This window comes from Anomalospiza imberbis, chromosome Z (assembly GCF_031753505.1).
Source record: "Anomalospiza imberbis isolate Cuckoo-Finch-1a 21T00152 chromosome Z, ASM3175350v1, whole genome shotgun sequence".
Lineage (NCBI taxonomy): Eukaryota > Metazoa > Chordata > Aves > Passeriformes > Viduidae > Anomalospiza > Anomalospiza imberbis.
The window spans coordinates 56703894-56718019 of record NC_089721.1 but is presented as its reverse complement, the minus strand read 5'-3'; the positions used below and the strand labels follow the sequence as shown (position 1 = coordinate 56718019).

The window sequence follows — 14126 nt, the reverse complement described above, 5'->3', positions numbered from 1 at the left end:
ATGTAGTAAGTTTATCCAAAAGCAAATGAGTATTAATTGGCCACTCACAGATGCAAACTGAAAATTTGATATCTATTATGATAAAAACATAGATCTACAACAGTCTTTCCATTAGTTCTGTTAGTCTTAAGACATTAATATTTATATAGATTATGTAACATTGTTGCCCTAATGTGAGGACTAGAGGAAATTCCTTCTGGTTAGTCCATTGGGACAGTATCATGCTAGATAAATTATATCTTTGTATAGGTGATTATAATGAAAAATCTGTGAGAGGTTTCTTTGCTGAAGCACTTCTTTAGAGGAAACAAATTTTGAGAAAATGCCAGTTGGCCATTTGGACTAGGTGACCTTTAAATATCCTTTCCAAACCAAATTGTTCTATACTTATCTGAAACAGTGTAAGATATGTGAGATAGGATTATAATTGTCAAGTAAAATGTATTTGGAGAAACATAGTTCTATGAAAGAAAATTAGGCTTTACTCAAAGCATAGGACTCTCACATGATTGCTCTGAATATTGGCAATCAGTGTTTCTGCTTATCTTTTATTTTTTTCCATTGTTTCTCCTATAATTTTACTGCCTCAGTCATGTGGTTTCACTGTATATATCAATTTCATTAATAAAATATCTAGAGGAGGGAATAAGGCATGTACTTGAAGTAAGAATATGCCTTTATGGAAATGCTGGGACTCTTCAGGAGAGGGTGTGACAGAGAGGGCAGAGGGAGTTTCTGCTTTCTTTTTAGTGCCAAGTACACACTGAAAGTGTGATATAAAGGTTGTAAAAATTGAACTGCAATTTCTTGTGTATTCTTCTGATAGACATGCTTCTGGAGTAGATCTTTATTTTTTTAACTATTGTGTAGTTTGTGAATAGCTGGTTTTGCTCAGATACTAGACCAAAGTCAGGTAAAGTCAGTTCTCCTAAAGCAGTAGATTATCTCCAGAAAAGAACTATAACTCAAAGTCTCAGTTTTCTTTGTTTCTCCTCTTTTCCCAGTGAGACAATAATTGATGATTGATCTTACCATAATGACAAAAAGTGTAGAATGAAACAAGAACTAAGCTGAAATTCTTGGCCCTGACTTTTCAGTACAAAGAAGTGCAGGATACTAAGCAGACATTTATATAGAGCATATAGAGTTTAAATCTTTTATCATGCCACCCTTTATGCATAATCCAGAAGTTCAGTAGCTGAATCTTTTGAATGGCATAAATATTTTAAGAAGAAATATCAAAGGTCTTGTCTGCCTTAATCCCATGTCGTTAAAGTAAGAGTTTGTGCTTATTTCTATTCTATGTTTGCCTCTTGGGGTTACCTTGACTGCCTCTTCATCTTCTTTAACAGATGAATTTGACTTATGCTGCTTAGTTTTTATTGTCAAGAATTCTACATAATGCCTAACAAGTCAAGTAAGTATTCTTATAGCCTTCCTCAACTCCTAATATTGACCTGTATTATACCTGTGTATAGCACAGGTCAATATTAGAGAACTAGTTAGTTGTGCATATCACACAACATAATTCCTCATAATACATTAGCAGGGAAATTATTTAAACCGTACATTCTGAAAGTAAAGAAAAGCAGTGAGGAAATTTTCTAGTGTTCCTGGTTTATGACATTAAAAAAAAACCATTCTCCAAGTAATGGAACACAAAAATCATTCTGTTAGCCTTCATACTATCTAAGTAGATCATTAAAAATAGCTAGTCTTAGAAACCATATCATTCATTATAAAGAGGATGGAGTAACTATTTCTGCTAGCTTTAAAAGTAGTTTGAAGGAAAGGCTTTTCTGTCACATAAATGGGGCAAATTTTAATGAAAACATTGATGCAGATATGGAAGCAGGAATACCTAAAAATGGATGGATAGATAAAACATGTCATGTACTCAAATTAGGGATAGCAGTAAAGTAAAAGAAAATTATATAAAACAAATAATTTAAAAATGGTAATCAAAACCAAATTATGCCAAGTAGCCCATATAAATTTGTAAAAACTACATGGAATTGCTAAAATTATAGCTCTTTATTAACTTTTATCATTAAATGTGTCATGGAAATTTTTCAATACTTAGGTTAACCAGTCTTTGTTCTGAATTCAGTCCTGATCCAGCATATTAATTACGATATTGATTAGAAGACCTCCAGAAGTCGTTTCCAGACAGTTTGCCTGTGGCTTTGTGTTTCTTCATCGAAAAATTCAAAAGCTTGATATGTTAGGTCCAGATCTCAACATCAATCACAATATTATGGCTGTAAAAGCTGCAAGGCAATAGAATTTAAGAAGCAGAGACTACTCTTATACAAACAGTTGTCTTGACTGAGATCTTAACAACAGAAAGTGGAGAGATCAATTTAGTGTTAGTTATAGAAATAAACTTTGGAAGCATATTTGTGATAGCTAAGTCAAACCTCTTTCTTTTTTCTACAAAGCTGTGATTTAGAAGACAACACCTAAAAGTGCACCTGGAGAAAAATAAGCTTTATCTGTCCTATGTTTGTTCCCTTCTTTCATGAATAGACAATTTATACCATTTTCCCAGGATTATGCAAAAAGACATTTGCTAAGTAAAGAAACCTTCCTCTCTGACTTCTCTGGCACCTCAAAATTAAAATAACCTTAACTAATCTAACCCCATCTAGTCAGTATGATAAACCAATGGGTGATTATTTCAGGAATAAACTAACAGCATATCAGCTGAGATCTTCTTAAATGACTTGTCAGTTTGGTACTAGTTTTTGGTGATATCTTGTACAGCCAAGTGCTTCTCAAAATCAAAATAGTAGAAGTTGTTTAAAGTCCTGGATCCAAAATGCCACCTTAATAAAAAAAAAAAATCTTAAAAATAAGTCAATATATTCAGGTCAAACGCTGTGCCAGGTAGAAATATGGAAGATTATTTCAATTTCATGAACTAAGTGTCTGGACTATAGCTTTTCAGATATATGACCAAAAGGAGGATTTTACTGAAGAACCACCATGCTGTAGATTTCAGGTCCCCAGTGTTGCTTTCCTTTACACCTGCCCTATCTCCTCCCTCCATAAAAAAGCTATGATTTAATTTTTTTTTAATCAATGACTGATTGTTATAGTGCTTTGTAAGCTCTTCCTTAAGTAATATAAACCTGCAATAGCATTAAGTATACTTTGAAAAAAATGAGACATAAAAGACTACTTCTAATCCTAGATGTCAATGTGCAACAAATTTTATCTCCTGCCATGTATGACTACAACTTCATAAACTATATTTCTAGAGATTCCATTATTATTTACTAAATTTTAAAAACAGTCAGAAACTGAGGAGATATGCAACTTTAACAGTTTACACAGACATATTTTTCTTTTTTAGGAGTGTTTAATGTCAAAGATGTGCTATGTACTCTTGAAATATAAAAACAGTGAAAGGAAAAAGATCATCCATCACATTGATCTAGTCAAGAATTTCAGTAACTCAAGTAATTTTGTCTAAAATACTATTTTATTTTATTTTATTTTATTTTATTTTATTTTATTTTATGTATTTTATTTGTTGGGAGTTGAGTTTTTTGTTATTTATTTTCTTATCAGGTTAATGTTAAGATAGTCTGAAGGAGGGAAGTAGTGGAAGACTTTCACCACAATTGTGAAAAATGGGCACTGTCAACCTGGTAAGTTTATCTTTTTGTTGTTATTTTTGATGGCTTATTGTTATTGATGATGGTTTTCCCACTGATGTTTTCATTTATGTTTGTAGCCAGATCTCAGTTACTGTTGGTTTTATTCTTGATATAATATTTCTGTGTTAATGTCTTAAACTTTGACTTATGTTTTAAAAAAGACAAGTGCTCAATATCTCATTAGGTCTTTTATATGCAGTTTTCTCATGGATCCAAGTAGTTTCAGTTCCAGACAAAGTAGTTAGCACATAAAATTATTTTTTAATCCATTAAGTGTATATACAATACTCCCATATTTTTTCCCAGCCTTGTCAGGTCTATATTTTGCAATTTGAGAAAAACTATGAAATGAAGGATCTGTGTGTAACATCTTATTTTTCTGTTTTATTTTTGTTATTAATGTCATGTCCTGGTTTAGGAATAGCACTGCAAATCACCAGTCACTCCTCACCCTACCACTCCTATAGGAGACAAAAGGCAAAGATTATGGGTTGAGATAAAACCAATGTACTGGAAACAGCAATGAGATAAGAAAAATGGACAGCAACAACAAAAATATGAAAAACAGAAGTGTACAAAAGAGGATGATTTACATGGAAAAATGCTTAAAAGCCTGGGACAATAAGAGACAATTTCAGACAGATCCTGTGTGCTTCCATGCTTTTTCTCCTGACCACAAGCCACACCCATCTTTTTCTCAGAGGCAAGAATCCCTCTTGTCACCATGACCTTAGGTGATTTAGAATAACAACCTAGATACACCCACACAGCCCCAGGCTCTGCTCCCTCGTGACTACTGTGAAAAAATAACTCTGTTCTGGCCAAAAACCAGGACAACTAATTAAAATAAAACAAAACAAAAGGCAAAAAAATCACAACTTCCCTAGGCTTTCAAATTATAATTTCAAAGCAGTTGTTTATTCCAGCCTTAATCATACAAATATTTGCTTCAGGTGAGTTTTCCTTTTATGAAAAACCTTTCTGTTGTTTTTCATAGGAAAAGCCTTTTTCTTCCCTATAAGAAAGTCAGTGCAATTAAAGCAGTGCTATCTCTTTCAGAAGGATAAGTAGTTTTAAATGTTTAGTGATAATAGTGTCTAATTCCCTAGTGTGACTGGAATAAACCCTTCTATTTTCTTGATACACACACACAGCCCTTGGCTAATGGTGTGCTGCAAAGTTCTGGAAAGTGGAAAGACAGTTTTAGAAATTCAGAAATAATTGCAGCACTTAAAAGAATAACAAATTCAAGTTATAATCTGAAAATACTGAAAAACTGTGGTATCACATATCTGACATAGTATAAAACCATTAAATTTATCAGCAAAAAAAAACTTAATAAGGAGTTGCAGGCTTCTGTCAAGACTGGTCTCTTATGATCTCTAATTTCATATATATATGTAAGTGTAGTCACTTATGTTTGTATGTATGTTTATGTATGTTTCTATCTGTCTATATATCTATCTATCTCTGACGATCAATGGATGATCTATATCCTTTATTTAAAAGAAATACAATTATTTCTGTGTTTGACTACTAGTATCGAAATTAAATCAGTGGTGCTTCACTGGACTGACTTTGACAGCATAATGCATAATAATGACAAAGCAAGAAAACCCTCTGTCCTGGTTTAGGAGTAATGTTTCCCATTTTAATTTCACCACTGAAACACCCAAGATCACACCCTGCTTGCTCACTCCTACTTCCCTCCTGGCTATGGCAGGATGGAGAGGAGAAGGGGAGGCACTGAAAGGTAAAGATCCTGTATGGAGATAAGAACAATTAAATAGAAACAGCAATTAAATAGGAAGAGCAAAATAACAATAATAATGCTGATAACAGAGTGTACAAGATAGGCAAACGATTCACAGGTCATTTCTTACCATGCGGAACCCAGCTCCACCTGAATGCGCAGCTTGCACACCCCAGCTAAACTGGAAACAGACCCAGCCCCCTCCTTAAAACCTGCACATGACATGAGAAGGTATTGAGGAACAGGAGTGCTTTTCAGAGGTTAAATTTGCCCCAGGACACTTAGGACTATCATGCTTTAAGATTGCCACCTCTTACTTATGTTTCAAAATGTAGCACAAAAATACATAGTTTCTTCAAGGTGTTTAAAATGTGTTTTACTGTGTTTAAATTGTCAGCTGTTCAGTCCTCCTTGAAAATTCTTGCCATCCAGAATGTGAAAATACATCTATAGGATGCCTTTGAAGGAGGAAAAGCTTGTAATTCCACTATGCAGAACAGATAATTTTGTATAAACCTACCTGCATGCCTCACTTTAGGTATGTCAGGGATGCATGTAACTTGTAGAATTATTTTGAAAATTGTAGCTTGCTTTGATTCCCATTAGTTAGTTAGTTGGTTGGTTGTTTTGTTAGTTGCTACCTGGCTGTTTTTTATCCATGAGGGGGATTAGATACTGAAGAAAATTTCCTAGAGCAATTATGAGATATCTGTCCTTGAAGAATAAATTGGGCATGATCCACAGCATTTTAGTCCTGTTTTAAGAAGTGAGTGGGACTAGATGACCTCTAAAATGCGCTTCCTTTCAAAATCGTTCTGTAGATTTGTAGATTTCTGATTCTGTTGCTAAAGTTGTTCCCAAGAAGGAGGAGGAAAGTCTTATCAGCATTTTTTCTTAATTTCACTAACCACTTCATGGAATTAGTTATGAAATATAAATGAAACTGTCATGAAATGTCAGTATGTGCTGCTTAAAGAAATTATCAAGGGACTTAAACTGTAAGAATAAGTAGCTCAACTTTGAGAAGATCACATGCTCTTAGGTATTAAGATTTTGCATACCGTTGCTGTTAAAATGGGAGCAATTGGTAAAATACTGGAAACTGTAACGAAATTTTGTATAGAGATATTTGAAAATCTGTTAATGTACTTTCCTTTGGGAAATCTGAAGCTGAGGTAAAAACTCAACTGCAGACTTCTGAGTTTCTCCCTTATTTTTGATAAAGTCTAGCTCTTGATGTCATCTTTTCCAAAAAACAGCTAATAGTAACAGATGTGTAAATTTAAAAGTTACTAGTACGGTTATTTTAGTGTATAGCTATACTTGTATGTTGTTTTATTTAAAGAAAACCAAGACTTGTATTGTAATGGATATAATTTCTTCATTTTTAAAGTGCAGAAGAGTTGAGTGCTGTCTTAATATCATAGGTACAATGATCAAGGAATGGTTTACTAGAAATCAAAATAATTGCATCAGAGATAAATCTGGACAAATGCTGTTTAAAGAAAACAGAGTAATATGACTGAAAAACTATCCCTCACCCCAAAAGTGATTCATTACTGAAAAGGTACTATTCTTAAAAGCAGTATTGCCATAAGTCATGCAACAGATAAAAAATATTACACTTGATAATTTAAGCCCTTATTTTTAGCTACTTCAAAATGCCCTCTAATTTCTGTCACTCTTTTCAGTTCCCACCTCTGTTGATAACTGTTAACCTTTTCCCTACCTTGATCTTCTTTTGGCATTTCTAAAACTCCTTCATTTCATAAGGAATTAATTTGCATCTTTGACAATGATTTATAGTCATTAACTTTTTTGCTGTCAATGTGGTTTTAAGCATATTAATTGGAGCGAAAAAGAAAAGATGATTTGGGGAACTGCATCAGTAAACACTATAATTAAGTATAGCATACTGATTTGGGTGTTTTTTTTTTTGGTTAGTGTTTGTTGTTTTTGTTGCTTTTGTTATTGTTGTGTAAAAAATTACTATCTGTTTTGTGAACAATATTTCAGACATAATGCAATATTAAACACTTGTAAGGGAAATTAGAATATTTAATCTTAATAAAATTATGGGTTTTTATATATAAAAATTGTTATATGACATTACTGTAGCAAGCAGTATCATCAAGATGAAACCTTGTCTGTTAATTCCACATTCTTAGTCTGAGAAAATAGAATTTAGGTGTCTTTCCACAAGTATGGGAACAGTTTCATAAATAGCTTTTAGACAGGGAAGGAACCTAAGTGCTGCCCTGGGACAATGTGTAATTTATGCCTTGTCTCTTTTATACCTTGTCTCCTATGTGTTGTTATGGCTTGGAAAAGATTCCATTTAGTATAGACAGTTTTCCCAGAACCAAATGTTACTGTGATTCTTTTGAGTAATACAGCGTGGCTGCTCTTTACTTTTCTCTGCCCTGGTCAGCTCTCGAATGCCCGGCTTGGGCATCTCAGGTTTTCGCCAGGGCCAGGGCTCGCCGCTGTTCCCAGGCGCTTTTGCTGTCACACTCCGGGGTGGGCTGTTGGCCGCGCTTTGCTGTCGGCACGAGGGAAGAAACAAAGAGGCAGGGAATTCATCCAAATCCGTCCGCGTGGCAGCTGGATGCTTTATTGGCTGCAAGAGCTGTGGTGGAAAAGCTGCAGCCGCTCCCAGCTTCACACGGACGCAAATGGCCTCGAGCATGCCAAGGACTGGGATGAAATAGGGGAGGGATAGGGCGGACAGGGAGTCCTCCCGCCCAATGGGTACAGACATCGTGGTGATGACGTGTATTACAGTGACCAATGGGAACACGGCAGGGGCGGACACGAGACTTGGGGTGAGTGGGACCACGAGAACGGGGAGACAGGCACGGACACCACAGGAGTAGGGAAAAACCCGGGGGATGCACGATGGTACAGAGAACTGGAAAACAAAGAAAAAACCCATAATGTGAACCCAAACCTGGGATGCAACAATACAGAATTTTACCCTGCCATCATTGAGACAAAGCATAAATATGCCTGGAGTAAACGTTTCAAGAGCCATCATGTCTACTTCCCTTAGTTGAAAAGAATGGGTGAGTCTACTTGACTATAATTGTACTAACTATACAAATATATTTCTTCAAAATCAGTTTCACAGGCTTAGAATTTCACACCTACCTTCATGTTCAAGATTTTATTCTATTCCCGGATTGGTAAACTGAGTGGTGCTTGATCTAACTCTAGAATAAAGGTGCATGCCATGTTCATATCACTGTGTTATTTCAATACAGAAGCTACAAGACTTCTGTTAGGTTGTTATGTTTCTTTATATTAACTTATAGAAGATACTTCTGGTCATGCTCAGTTTTTCAGTTTGTACAGGTTATCAGATTCAATTTGATCAAATAACCTAAGTGACTGGGTTAGCAATTCCTTGTTCTCTTGTTTTAATGAAAATTTCTAGGGCTTTTCTTGTGTTTTCAGATGCATTAAGAATAGAGACAAGGAATCCCCTAATTTCTTATCTTCTTCATTATTTCTGAGTTTTTTGTTCATATTGGCTTTTTCTTGCTGTCTACAAGACATCTATGGCAGTGAAAGTGTTATAAAATCATTGTGGAAAGGTTCTCTTTGATCTGCTAGTTTAGTAGAGGTATGAAAAGATGTTTTTTACATGCTTTGCAAACAGTAGGTGTAGATGGGTGGAAGGGTCATAAATGACAGGGAGAGATCAGCTCAGAAAGTAGAAGAGTTGTAGCAAGAGGAAGTAAAACAATACAGCTGGAAAGAGAATGAAGGCTAGACTGATAAAATAGGGACAATGCCTCATTCATATTAGAAGAAATAATTTGTTGGAAAAAAGTCCTGAGAGACCTTTGTATTTTAAAGCATTTTTCTATTTGAACACTCAGGTATTTGCCACATGGTCAATGAACTGAATTTAAGGATGATCTAATGTTCTTCTAGAGGAGTAGGCTGATAAGTTCATTAATATATGCTACAACAACTTTCTCAACAAACTTCCCACTATGTAGAAGAAATCCTGAAGGAAACTGCACAAAATTGCTAATTATGATCCTCTTTGTAATGTATAAAATATTCTCATTGAAATTTGCTTTGTTGTACCTTACCTAGATAGCTGAGAAATGCTTAAGTATCAAATAAAATGCTTAGCTGTGTTGTGTTATTAATGCCTCTAGCAACCATTCCTACAGCAAAATGAAACAAAATGTAGAAGGGATAAAAAGGAAAATGAAGCTATAATACCAAAACTGTACACAATGTTGATTTTTTTTAATTTTAACTGTCAGAAAAGGTTTTAGTTTCAGCACTGATGCATAAATTTGCTCTCGAGATGGCAAGATGGTGATATTGAAGACAGTTGGTGACAAGAGTGGGTTTTCACTTCATAATTTAATGTGCTTAATTTATCAGTAAGTTAACCTTATTCAGTAGTCTTATATGTTAAAACATTTTAATTATAGTAACTTTTCAATTTGCTACTTTATGACTTTGAGCTAAAGCTGATTTATTTTTTGTGGAGAACACATAAAGCACTTCTCACCTTATATTAGTAGAGAGAAAAAGTATATATTACAATTTTTATGATTAAGAATTAATCTCACTATTAATGGCCAAAGTTACTCCACAAACCAATGTCTTCCCATAATATTGCATGAAAAATCAGATAAGATGTGTTTTGCCCAAGCTAAATGTAATCAAAGAAGAAAATGGAAAAAAAATGGCAATGCATCCAGCAGGACAGAGAAGAGAGGTGGCTTGAATGATGCACTCTCAAATGCTTAATTCAATATTTGCTTAGTGAGGAACTTTTGCAAGTTTCTTTTTGTTTGTTTGTTTTATGAGCTGCAAGAAGTAGCAAGATTTTTTTCTATTATGATGCATAACAGAAAAAAGCATTCTAACATCTCTGGAAATACTTTTAGTAGCACAAATATATTTCTCCTGGCCCTTGCCCACTCTTTTAAAAACAGTCCAGCTTTGTTTTTACTGAATTGGCCCCATGGCATTTTACTGCAAGGGTTAAGGACAAAGAGAGACATTGGCAATCCATATGGAATAGCCAGCATTAAAATCATTGAATTAGAGAGCTGCTGCATGAATGGAAACAAGAGTGAACGATGAGGGGAGAACTCATGAAAGTGCAGAACCCATTTATCTGTGTGCCCAGGACAATCCTGCGAGAAGGGAATGCACGCTCAGGTACCCCCTCAATTGTTAGGGCAAAGGGCTTAGATCACAGGACACTTCTTTTTTAAATAAACCCTGTCCTCTACACAGACTGTCTTAGAAGATGCAGTTACATGTGAGGACTGTTTTCAGCAAATTTCAGGAACCTGAAGTCTCTCAGAGAATCATACAATAATTCATTTAGAACCATTATCCTGTATCCTCTCACCAGAGGTCATGCTAAAAGGTTTGTCCTATCTTTCTTACAAGCCCCCTTTAAGTACAGAAAGGCCACAGTTAAAGCTTCATGTAGTCTTCTCCTAGCTAAACTTCAACTCTCTCAGCCTTTATTCATAGGAGAGGTGTCCCATCTCTGTGCCATTTTTAAATATTTCCAAAACATAACTATATTAAGGCTTCAGATTGTTAATTCTTCATCTTCCTCATTTCACTTTTTCTTATCCCCTCTCTACCTCTGTCAGTGCATATTGACAAAATTGAGCATTATTCTTGCTGCTTGTTTTCATGCTTAAGGGACATCCCAGAACACTCCAAGTTGCATTTTTATGTTATTTTTTTTAAAATAAATCTAGTGCACTCTCTTACTAGAAGCTCTTTCTTTTCTAATGGAGCATAACATAATCAAAATTACAAATCTTCCTCTCCTAAAAGTAAAAGAATAAATTTGATTAATACAGGAATGAGCTGGTAATGTGTAATAATTATAGCTAATGTGTCACAAGAGGCAATAAATATGGATAGTAAGATGCACAATAGCCATTTTCAGGAATGTGAAAACCACTGAATATATTCCTTCTATCTCTTCTTCTTTACATACTTTCAGTATGTAAATTTATCCTTTTAAGACTATGCAGCTGTTTTCAAATTAAAAATTTATCTGTAGCCTACCAAGATACAGCAGAATTTTCCAGCAGTAAACTATGCAGAGAGGAAACAAATAAAATTAATAAAGTCAGAATATTCATTGAAAATAATGCATCAATTCTCATGAAACTGCAGATGTCTAAAGGATACGCAAGCATACCTACATTCATGGATGCATGCATTTTTGCTTTTGGAAAGGACCAGCTGCTCTCTAGGGTGGTGATGTGCCTTTAGGAAGCTGATCAGGGTCCATTTCTTCTCTCCCCATTGATTGCAAGAAAAGTATCAAACAAAACAAGGAGGGGATTCTTCTTATTATTCATTATTATGAGTTTAAAATACAAAGTTAGAATTGTATCTGAAGTAAATGGGTGAAATCCTTTGAGACTTTTTCACCAGCATGTAATTTCATTAGAATTCATTAAGTCACTGTAAAGAAAAAGATTAGAAAAGAAAAAAAAAAAAAAAAAAAAAAAAAAAAAAAAAAAAAAAAAAAAAAAAAAGAGCAATCCCAGGGAGGGTTTTTCCTTTCAGCTTTCTTTTTCCTCCTTTGAATTACTAGCAACATTTTTTGAAGATTTTATTTCTTTTTTTTTTATGATGGTTTGCACTGCCATCTCCAACATACTGCCAGTAAGGCAATATGGTTTAGGACTAAAATGTCGATCAATGTATTCTCAAATTCTCAGCAGATAGAAGTGTAGCTTTGTATCTTATCTCTATACTCTGCTGAATGTGTTCTATTTCTGTTAAAATTCATATATTTATATGGCTGTAAAACCTGGAAGGAACTTCACGTATTAAATTTCGCTACAGTATCAAAATCAGATCCTTCTCTGGATGTTGGCGTGCTAAAGCACTAGCATTTAGCTGCAAAATTCAGTTGCTTGACTAGTTCAGAGTTTTGGGGTGTTTTTTTCTTTTTATTGCACTGCTGTTATGCTCATACAATGTTGAAATTTGAAGAAGATCTATGTTATCTCAACATTAATATTTGCTGTGTTCTATTTTTCACTTGTGTGTTGAATTTTAATTCCTCTGGAACCCAAGACTGCTGACTGAGTTAAAATACTAATAGTGATTAACACTTGGACTGCATGATATGTAAGTAGCTCAAATCTTCTGTAATACTACATCTTCTAGAAAAAAGAAAATTTGGAAATAAGTAGTCAGTGAGTCTTTTGACAAAGTCCTTTTTGGTTTCAGATTTAAGGAAATTTTTCATGTGCTACCGTAAATTAACTTTTTGAATGGTGTGTTAATTGAAATTCTAGTGTTAAAGGGCAAGGGGCTTGATTTCACAAGACTGGCAGGGTACTAATCCCTCTGTATTTTTGTTTAACTTCCATGAATTTCTCAAGAAAATATAGCAAGCTACCTGACAGATTTAAAAGGTTTATCAAGGAAAAAGAGTAGTTTGATTGTTTAGTTGGTTTAGGAAAATATTTGAGTTTGGCAAATATTTATCTCAATTCTAATATACCTCAGCAAGCCCCTTCCTTAAATTGAAGTAATATTTTTATTGTGGAGTGTAAGAGCTCCACAGAGTGTTGCTTCATTTACAGACTCAAGCAATGAAATTGTGCAAATTTCTGCAATGGCACATTTAAGGGACATAAATTTTGTTTTATCATTCTGCAAATATTGGGCTATCTATGATCAAGATGATTTTTGGTATAAGCTGTAGAAGATGTAAGTTGTCCTATTGTTATTCAGAACACACCAGAAAAAAAACAAGAAAAAACCAAAACCAAACAAAAACCCCCCAAAATACCAATTTTTTTGGAACTATGAACCTTTAAGAAACATTTATTTGGAAACTACCTGCTTCTGTTATTCCTTCACGAAGTATAGAGGTTCTGCTGAGCATCTAGGATGAACCATCATGGTGTTTGGCTTAGTCAGTATTCTAGAACTGATTAAAAATTATTAGAGATTGGCAGAAAATAACTCACTAACACAGGAAAATTTAAGTCAGGTAGAAGATATTACAGCTTTTTAATTCCTTCTCCTTAAAGAAAAATGGAATATTTTTAGAAAAAATTTTGAAGTATTCCTTTTAATCACAAAGCCATTTCAGGGGTCATTTTTTGATTAGCATTATTTAGAATATCATCTCACATTAGAAGGCAGCAGTTAGACACTCTTGTCTTTTATGTAGATAATATCTATAATCTCTTGAGATTATATCTTCTTCTGAAAGTTCAGGAAGTATTATGGCCTTTAACATCCCAGATTACAAAAAACTAGTTGTGAAGTCCAGGCAGAGTGTCTGCAACATCTGTAGAAATTTATTGCAAAACTGGAATATTTTGACAAAGCTCTTTACTGCCTGTTAGGTGTTAATTTCATATTCTCAGTGTGCTTCACAGAATTTTGTCACAGAATCACAATAAAATATAGAAATATTTCGTCATTGCCATATAAGATTTGAAGTGAGACACTACAGAGAATGGCATTTATTATTAATTACAGGTCTAGGTCTCCTTTGGCATTCTCAATTAGCTTATTTTTCAGACTTTATGGAGGATAGCAATTAACTTTTCAAATAGGGCCACTCATGAGGATCCCAACATCTAAAATTAGACCTCTAAGCCAAAAAATCTTGCCTAAAGACTTGACTTTACTGCTACTAATGTTAATAATAAACCTCAGGACCT

General features: G+C 34.3%; 1 protein-coding gene across 1 annotated transcript in view; it reads left to right on the top strand.

Annotated features, from left to right (window-relative positions):
- Positions 1–14126, top strand: part of LINGO2 (leucine rich repeat and Ig domain containing 2) — a 494638-nt gene that overhangs the window by 251221 nt on the left and 229291 nt on the right. Inside the window, exon 3 of the mRNA XM_068176701.1 lies at positions 3577–3656. The gene's annotated coding sequence lies outside the window, so the exon portion shown is untranslated. The remainder of the gene's footprint in view (positions 1–3576; positions 3657–14126) is intronic.